Source organism: Humulus lupulus, chromosome 6 (genome assembly GCF_963169125.1).
Source record: "Humulus lupulus chromosome 6, drHumLupu1.1, whole genome shotgun sequence".
Lineage (NCBI taxonomy): Eukaryota > Viridiplantae > Streptophyta > Magnoliopsida > Rosales > Cannabaceae > Humulus > Humulus lupulus.
This window is the reverse complement of record NC_084798.1, coordinates 52917037-52927179: the sequence shown is the minus strand read 5'-3', so window position 1 is coordinate 52927179 and position 10143 is coordinate 52917037.

Below are 10143 nucleotides of genomic sequence, written 5' to 3'. Positions count from 1 at the left end.
ATTCTAATTAATCACAATATAGGTCAAAGAAATTATACCACAATGATCAAGTTTCACAACAAGCCAAACGATGATTTTGTGAAACTCAAAACGAACTCTCGAACCTCAAAACTAAGTTTTGACCATCGATCTATAGTGGATCGCGGTGGCTCGTGGTGGGCCCACCACCCAACTATGGTAGATGTGGGAACAAGTTATTGGGTTTTGAAGCCCACAACACGAGGAACACAATGGTGGTGACGGATCGGCAAACGGATGCCCGAGGTGGCTGAATCGCAACTTTGAAGTCGCGCGGTGGCCAAACTTAAATCGACTGGTTGAGGTGCTTAACCGGCGAGTAAGCTCTAGATTCCCACATAGTCAATAGTTCGGAGGGCTCTGAATCCAATGGTCCAGCAAGTGGCTATATGTGGTGGCCGAAAAGTGGTCGTTCGTCGTCGGCAACAGTAGCACACAAAGAGGAAAGAGAGAGAGAAAGAAAGAGAATGAGAATGAGAGAGAAAGAAAATAAAATTTTTTAGGAGAGAGAGAGAAGCTACGGGTAAATAAGGCTGAAGCTTTTTTTTTAAATTACATCTGGACCCCAAAATATTAAAATTCTTTTCAAATAAGTCCTTTAACAAAACTTTCTTAATTTTATAAAAATCCTCAATTAAAATTATATGACATTTAGGTCCAATACTTGACTAATCAAGTTTCTCTCTCTCTTTAATCTTGTTAATAACATAAAATCATATTTTAAACACTATTTTTCCATTACTATTTCTTAAATTTGTAAACTTGTACATTTTATGTATTGAAATTATGATTTATAATAAAAAAAATATTATGAAAATGTTGGGTGTTACAATTACTTTATTATTTTTAAATAAATATCATTTAAACTACTATAAAATATTTCCAAAATATATGATTTTAATTTGTTTATTTATTTATTTTATTAAATTTTATTTAAATTATACAAATATGATACATATAATTTCATTATTTTTAAATAAATATGATTTAAATTATCATAAAATATCCTAAAAATATCTCATTTTAATTAATTAATTTATTTATTTTTGTTTAATTTTAAATGTGTTCCTAGTTAATTGTATAAGCACAAGCAGTGACAACAATACTTTATATATTATACGTTAAATATAACTAAGTAAAAGCAACATGTAATCCACGTTTACTTAGTTTTATTTAGAAAATATATAAATTTTAAATATAAAAAAAAATGTCATATATTATAAAATACTGACATAAACATATAAAAAAAATTAAACAAAAATATTGTCTATAGTTTCGTTGATGCGATTTTTCGCCATTAGCATATTAAGAAATTTGAACAAAGGTGATTAGGCTTTTGTAAACCGTAAATAAAGGAAAAAAAATGATTTTACGTGGTTTAGTGGTTAAAATCCACCTAATCCATGAGTCAATATTATTTTGTTTGAGCACTATTTGAGAAATTGTTTAAGACAATTTCTGCAAAGTTCTTGCATACAAAATTCAGCTCCTTTTACTGCCAATTCCCTATGTATTTATAAGGGTGGATGGACAATTTTGGGTAACCGTACAACATTTGGTAACTTACAAGAATTGGTAACTTCCCAAATACATAAATTCCTTAAACATGATAATTCCCTTGATATCGGGAATTTATTAGATAAATGTTACAAATATTAATTGCACATATCAATCTCTAAATTATGCGGGGATTCGTTCTTATGCACTTCACAAGATTGCCGCGAGTTGAATGTGATCCTCGAACTGGAGGTTATACGCCAGGGCAATCTGACCCAAGTGATGCTCAAAGCCTGAAGATGGTGATTTGGAAGTTGTGTTACTCGGTCTTTATCACACACATTTGAGGCGATCTGGAGGATCTCTAAATAGCCAAACTCGGTAACGTAACCTTGATCTATTTAGTCTGGAGTTAATAAGACATCTTCAGAGTCTAGTAACCTTCATTTACTGCTCGCCAATTGTACCTCAAATAAGACGATTGAGCTCGTATTTTTAGGGTACAACATTTACTCCCCAAGCCCCTGCTCGTGTATGACATCACTTCTGACACGCACAGTAGGGGCATTTTAACTTCTATAGCGGGGAAACGTGCTCACCTACCCACTCGAGTGTGGGATACATGTCTGTTTATTATAGGCGTCTGTTCGAGTTTCGAGTACTATGACAATTGTTCAGTATTTTGCCACCATTTGGTTCATTTAATATTAGCCCTTAGATCTCAAACTGCTTTGATCATGTGGCTCTGATTCTTCCCCAAAATTTACATATATGTAGGAGTGCAGAACTTGATTTTTCACCACCTTTGCATTCAAACTTTCTTCCTTTTCTCTTCTCTGAAACCCTCGAGTTTTCCAGTGCACTCTGGCAATTTCTTCTCAGAAGTTCATATGCAATCCTCACATTCATTCAAAACTTCGACCAATCATTCAATCTGTAAGTGTATCTATTTTTCTCTGCTTTAAACTTCTTTTTACACATTTATGTACGTGTTTATGAAGTTTTTTCAGTTTTTCTTTCTTGTTTTGGTTCTGTAAAACCTTCAATTTGAGCTTAGTACACTAAAGTTGATAGGTCATTTATAGAACCCAAAACGTCTGAATGGATGTGTAAAAATAGGTAAGCTCTTGGGTTATTTATGGGTTTTAGGATTGTCTGGATAGCAATTTAGGCCATTAGTTTGGGGATTTCAAGTCTGAAACCGGGTAACTTAAGCGACACGGTTCTGGGGCAGTTTTGCATTAAAACTTCCTTTCAAAACAACTATTTTGACACACAATTTCCGGGGTGACAATACTCTATGAGATTAGGGCGCATGAATTAGGGGCACGCGTGTATACACGTATTAGGACTTTAGATACACTTTTAGTTCGAGTTGTATAGTTTCCCATCCTTAGGTTAAGCTTTTCTTGTCCTAGATTACCTCATTCCTAGGTCGCCCCTAACAGCCATTTTGTAACCAAGCGAACTAAACCATTTAAAAATGAGCAACCAGAAAGGAAAAGCTATTGTCGGATCCTTTTCCCAGGACAAGAAGGTCGCCAAAACCCCCATTCCCCACTTCAGACCAGTGGTGGAGCGAGAGATCGAGGTTAATCCTGACAACTTTTACGAGGCTAAGAGGATTGGTCTCATATAATCTCGATGCCCCAAGTAAACAAAATAATGAGGAGTCATGGGATTGGGACAAACTCCAAGTTTTACCCCTAGTCTGCGATGGATGGTGAGCGGAGTTGCACTCCCCTGGAGGATAACTTCGAGGCAGGGAGCGACGAACAAAGGAAAGCAGGGGTGTTCCTCCCTCTAAGTTCATATTTCACGAATTTCTAAAATTCGTGAAGCTAGCTCCGTTCCAGCTTCCCCCGAACACTTATTGTCCCCTCGCGAGGCTTAAGTATTTATTCTTCAAGAACGAGTATGACGATCCCACTCCAAAGGATATTCTTTATTTTTTCTACTTGAAGGCCAACCCGGACACTAGAACTGGAGGTGATGGTTTCTAGTACCTCAGCCAGTTTCCCAAGACCACCAGCATCATCGAACTCCTGAGCCATCCAAACGATTATAAGGATCAGATCTTTATGTCGAATGGGTTTCGAACCTGCGACCACCACTACTTCAACCAACGTCGTAAGTATCCTTGCCTTTACCCTTGTTTAAGTTTTCTACTGCTAAGTGTCTTGCAGATTTGGATCGATTTATTTCCATGTACAACTATCTACAAGAGGTCTGGGGCATCTCAGGTTCTCTTGGGCCAATACTAGACCCTCGCTTCTGCTCTTGCTGCTGAAAATGAGTATCAAGCAGTTGTAAATGATGCCACCATGGTGGCATGTGTTCTGATCAAGAAGGGTCAAACTTTGGGCATAAAACCCTGAGGTCGTAAGAGGCCTCTGGCCTCCATTGAGGAGGTCAAGGAGGAAGAAGAGGTCACGCCCCTGGTGCGCAGGTGGAATGTCCAGGGTGACTAGGATAATAATCAAGGTTGAGCATATTCGGGGGCAGCAGTTGGCACCTTCGGCCAAGGTATCATTAATAGTGAAATAACCGAGTTGCTGCCAATTTTGTACTAACACCACACGATCCGAGGAAGGTCATGACTAGGCACCTTGAGGATCCAAACAAGGACTTCACTCTGCAAAAATGTGTCGACCTCCTGGTCTTCTGCCATGATTTTAGCCACCCAAAGTATACAGTAGTTGTAGATAACACCTTCCATTTTACGTCCACCCTTTTTGAACAATACGAGACAAACATTAGTCCTAGGTACTCCTTAGATCATGGCGCTTTTACCCCGGTCTTTAGGCATCCAGAGTACGATCCTAGCTCGGATGAAGAGATCGAGCCAAAAAGGGTTCTTGATATAATTTTGATAGAGTCTCCCCCACTCCCTATAGTTCAGGAGTTAGAGGTTCCCACTGTAGCTAGCCCGACCCCCAATCCAAAGCTAGCCATTATAGTTTCCTCCTCCAATTTGGAGGGTATAACTCTTCTACTTTTACATCTTGTTGTTTACTTAATTAGAATTTGTCTAACTCTTTTGATCATTTTGCAGAAGATGACATGAACCTCAAGAATGCCTTCACCAGCTCTGGCCCCATTATTAAGAGACAGCAGGTCTTGAAGAAGGTCATTCCTGGGGCTGAAGTTTCGATGGAAACTTCGGCCAATAACAAAGAGACCACCTCCTATCAATCCCAACAACCCTGAGCTTCAACGCTAACAATCCAGGACACCCCCCCTCTAAATCCCTGGGTAATCGAGTCCTCAGCTCCCCAGGTTGTCCAAACAGATCCTCCTGTCACAATGTCAGCTCCCTACATCAAGGTGGGCAAGCATCTGGAGCACCTGCAAGCTCCGCTCCAAGGGCTTGCCAACCACATGGTCGGGCACATTAACCACCTAGGCTCAAAGGAGCTAGAGAGAATTGAAGGAAATCCCGCCATGTTTATCCTTGACTCTACCTTGGGGATGTCTTTGACTATGAGTTCTCTTACTATCTTTAAAGTTCCCATATTTTTTGTAATCTAACTCTTCATTTAAATTTCAATGCAGTCCTGCTTCACCTGAATCCGAGCTGGAGAGTGGATTGTCTCTGCCCTCGAAGAGGTCAAGGCACAGGCCCTGAAGGTGATCCAAAATTGCGATCAACTTCAGAAGGAGGTCGAGAGGCTCCAATTGAAGACCAAGGAGGGCACTACCCAGGTTGAAAAACTCCAGGAAAAGGCCAAGGAAGATGCCGCTCAGATTAAGGAGCCTACACTGAAAGTGAAAGGAGCTGACACTGAGTTGGGGGAGGCATTGGAGAAGATGTTTTACCAGTTCTAGTGTTTCAACCAGAACAGGGACTTCTCTTTCCTTCACACCGAGCTCTAGGGGTGTTACCTCGCCAAATTTCAATATGTGTTGGTGAAGGAGTCAGGTGAGACCATCGACCCGGCCTCAGGAGCTGGAGGAGAAGGCGGGGAGGATGCAGTCTCATCTCAACGACAAGTTGTCAGAGCTTAGAGTTAAGAGGCTCGTCTTTTTATTTATGTTATTTCTTGTTTTTTTGGGATGTTTTTTATCCCTTGTAATCAAGTCTTTTAGGCCGAGACAATTGCCTTAGGGCTTAGTGCGAGGTTAATTATGCTCGTTGTAAATATATATTTTTTAACCACAATCTTTATGTTTTTTCCCTTCTATTCATTTATTATGGTGCTTTTAAACTTTCTATGTTTTTATACACTTGCATAGTTATAGGGATTCCATTTAGAACGAGGAATATGCATGGTGGCTGACCAGTTAATTTCAACTAGCGGACCTGGTTGTATCTAGGGTTTTAATTGCATGTTCGCATGTGTTTGTATTCAGGCCTCGTACCTAGTTTAGTCCAGGATTTTTGTACATGGTTTATGTAACGCCCTCCTAATCAAGGATCGCTACACTGTGTACTTTAAATTGTGTTAGACTTGCTAATCAAGTCATTTGGATATAAACGTGTAACTAAGATTAACTTCAAGGATTAAGGTTAAAAATTTTGGTCAAATTAACTGTTGACCTTTATTTTAAAAATTTATACATACATGAGATTTCAAAATATTACAACCAAACTGTAACGACCCAAATTCACTAATAAGGCTTAAGGGCCTTGATTAGTGTTTCGGGAGGGCATAATTGGATTAAATGTGATTTAATGATTAAAAGTATGTTATATGACTATTTGAATATCTGAGATGCGTGACTATGTGTATTAGTATGCATGTAGGCCCTGATTAGGTTAGAAGGGCATAATCGTAATTTTAGCCCGTTGAGGGCATAACTGTATATATATATATATGTGTGATAAATTGTCGAGACCACATTATTATGTGGATATATCTGTGATCTATGATTTGAGACGATCCTAGTGAGCGGGTTAGCGAAAAAGTCACGGCGAGGATTTATACCCGGCTCAGGGTGAGCCTGGGGGTATAAATGGGAATTTAGAGAATATATTGGGGTCAATGTTGACATTGAGGAATATAATTGGTGATTAATTAGGTATCAGGAAGAAAGCGGAAAATATTAGAGACACTCGAGGAATTAGCGGGAATTAGGTGAAATGACCAAAATACCCCTATGTGGATTAAAAGGCTTAGGAAACTATGGGAGGGTATTGTGGTCATTTGGCTTATAAAGGATAGGTATTACTCAGGATTTATGCCTTAGTGGGAAGTGTAGAAAGGGCTGGAAATTCTTAAGGAAAGAAAAGAAAGGAAAAGAAGGGAAAGAAAAATAGGGCATTTCCAAGGTCGGTTTGGGATTTCTTCACTATTTCTTGGGGTACTTTGGAGCAAGAACTCAGGAGGAGTTTGGGCAAGAGCTAGAGGCTAGGCTCCCTATTCTAGCTTGAGGAATTGGCTGAGAAATTCATCCACTTGAGGTAAGACTTTGAGGTTAATATTCAGTTTTTGGTGTTGGTGTTGAGCTAGTTTTTCTAAGCAAGGTTCTGTGGGAATCTTAGGGAGTTGAAGCTGGGGATTTGAGGAGGTGAAGGCTAAGCAAGAGTGGGAGATAACCTAATCTAAGCTCATCCATCAAAGGTAAGGAACTTTAGTTTCAGGCTTTGTGATTTCTGTGGTTTTGCTGAGTTTCTGAGTTTTAGGTTCAACTATGGTGAAATCTTGGATTATGGGTGCATGTGCTTAAGTTTTGTGTGGTTGGGATACTTGGGATAAGTTAGACATGTTGATAAGCTTGATTCTAAGTTTGGTTGAAGTTTGGAGAAGTTTTGGTAAGGTTTGGCTCGGGGAAAATCGAAGGAGGGGAAAAAACAGCATTTGTCGTTCTGTGACTAGCGCTATAGCGCTAGCCTTTAGGCGCTGTAGTGCTAGGCCATTTACCCTGGGATGATTTTGGGCTCTATTTTTAGCGCTGTAGCGCCCTCCTTAGAGCGTTGTAGCGCTACCCTATTTCCAGAAAGGGGTTTTTGAGTTATTTTCAAGGGTTTTTGCCCGGGGGTTCGGGGTTATTCCACCACCCCGTTTGGTGGAATTGGGGCTTCCCGAGGGCTCGGGATTGGACTCGAGGTTAGGATTTGGACTTGAGGTTGGTGATGATTCTGATCTATGGTTGTGACTAGGTGTGCGCTAGGGCTCAAGGGGGATCGTGCTCAAGGATCAAAGTGAACGAAGCTAGCAAATTTAAAGGTAAGAAAACTGCACCCGGTTATGTGTTTGTGATGGGACTAAGTGCTCCCAATATCTGTATAATGTCATAGATGGTATTATGCCATGGGACATGTGATAAACGGCCTAAGGGTGCCGTATACAATATTTGCGCACAGGGCGCGACTTGGCTACTGGTAGCCAAGGACAGCTTAATATTCACTGAGCTCGGTTTAAGCGGGCCGGAGTCAGTGGGATAAACAGAGGGTGCGGCCTAAGGGCGCTAACCCTAGTTATCATTTGTGAATTGACTATTGATATGAAATAATATGTTTGGTATGCTGAATACTTGGTTATCATGGATGCTTAGACTGTTGAAAACATGTTTATGTGATATGAAATATTGATTGTCTGCTGATTGTTTATGCTCTATTATTGTGTTTTCTAGCTGGGCCTTGGCTCACGGGTGCTACGTGGTCCAGGTAAAGGCAAAGGCAAGTTGGACCAATCCTGAGATGGAGAGCTGTGGGTTTGAATGTACATAGTCAGCTGTTCGGCCGCCATGGCCGAGGAGTAGATCAGGACAAGGAATGCTTAACAGTCTGTTTTTCCTTAGAGTGGCTAATTACTATACTTCGATCCTGAATCTTTTGTAAATGGTTTTAATCTTTTTTTTTTTTTTGGGATCCCTTGTAAACAGAAAATGTTCGTTTATAAGAAATGCGGCTTTTGAGACCAAAATCTTTTAACCCTAGTTCCATTATAGTTTCAGTAACACGTTTTTACTTAAATGACTTGATTAGCAAGTCCAGCACCTTTATAAACACACAGTGTAACGGTCTTGGCCATCCAGGGCATTACACAAACTTTTTTAAAAGGGTGTATATACATCAAAATTACAACCGGCCGACCTAAGCAGCAAAATTAGGGCTACAACCCTAGTTCCTCTAAGATATCCTCGGCCGTGGTGGACGAGCAGCCACAAATGTACATGCTGCCACCGAAGCTCTCCAACTCATGGCTGGTTAAGCTTTCCTTTTCCTTTACCTAAACCACAAAGCACCTGTGAGCCAAGGCTTAGCCAGAAAACTTAAACATGTGCATGAACAGGAAGTACAGATTTTCAGATATTTATCTAGCATGTCCAGCAGTAATAACCTACTCATACAGACATGCAGTTACAAATAAATGGTCATTGGACCATTTTGGGGCCGCTGCCCTGATCAGTTGACCATAGAGTCAACTTCGAGGCCCTATGCCCTAGCTATGTGACCATAGAGTCACCTGGGGCCCTCGCCCTTAGCTCTGGGTAACTAGCCATAGAGCTAGCCAAACACTTTTGGTTTTCCAACGACCATTGGGTCGGCCAACGTAATAGTACGTTGCTAATTTAGGCATAATCCTTTCGACTAGCGCGCAGTGCACTATTGCCGTCCTTGACTAATAAGTCAAGCCCTGAACCAGGTATTCGAATATCGATATAGAAACAGATATGGATAGACATACTTCATCAATACAAGCATGCACACATATTAATCACATGACATCATTAAGTAATCGTAATCATAGTAATAACCATGCTTATTTGACCGGGCCAAGCCCTAGCCACGCAAACCATGCGAACAGTCATGTAGCACTGAAGCATGTATAGAATATTCAAGTATATTTAACCAACAAGTGAAGCGATAACTTAAACATAACCGTTCTCAGGGCCTAAGCCCTATTCGTAATTATTATTAACAGCAAGCCAAGCCCTAATCATATATATCACGTATTGGGTGCAATTTTCTTATCTCAGGTCCGAGTATAGCATAAAATAATGACCCTTGAGCACGATCCTGGTTCTGTGCCCCTAGTGATAACCTAGTCACAACCATAATATAGGAGTCCATTAATAGCGAGCAAATAAAGGCTTTCGGACCGAGTCCTAGCCTCCGAGACCTCGAATTCTACTAAAATGGGTAGTAGAATCGATCCCGAGCCCTAAGGAAAAGATTCTCCTCACTAAAAACTCACTATGGCCAAAACAGCCCAGGCGAGCTGTGACCTGCCCTTGAGGGTCGCGGCACGCCCCTCAAGTTAGAGGCCCTCCTCCCCTTGAAATAGAACATGGGTTGTGACCTACCCTTTAGGGTCGCAGTGCGCCTCCCAAACATTAGCCCCCAAGGGCCCTGGGTTCGGTGGGGTCGCAGGGCCTCAAGAACAGGGTCGCGACTTGACCTTGTGAACCCAGAATTCCTCCATTTTTCTCCAGCCAAACTCAACCAAAACCACCCCAATTCCACCCTTAAACAAAAATTCAATCATCATAACAGTTTTAATATCCTCCCAGCAACAAAACCCAACTAAAACCTATATGCAAAACTCCCAATTCAACTCTTGAGCTATAAGGCTCAAGAACACCTCAAGAACAGATAATAACTCTAACAAAATTCAGTTAAAAGTAGATATTAAAACATTACCTCAGTTGTGAATGGTGATCCCCTAGCCACAAGCTATC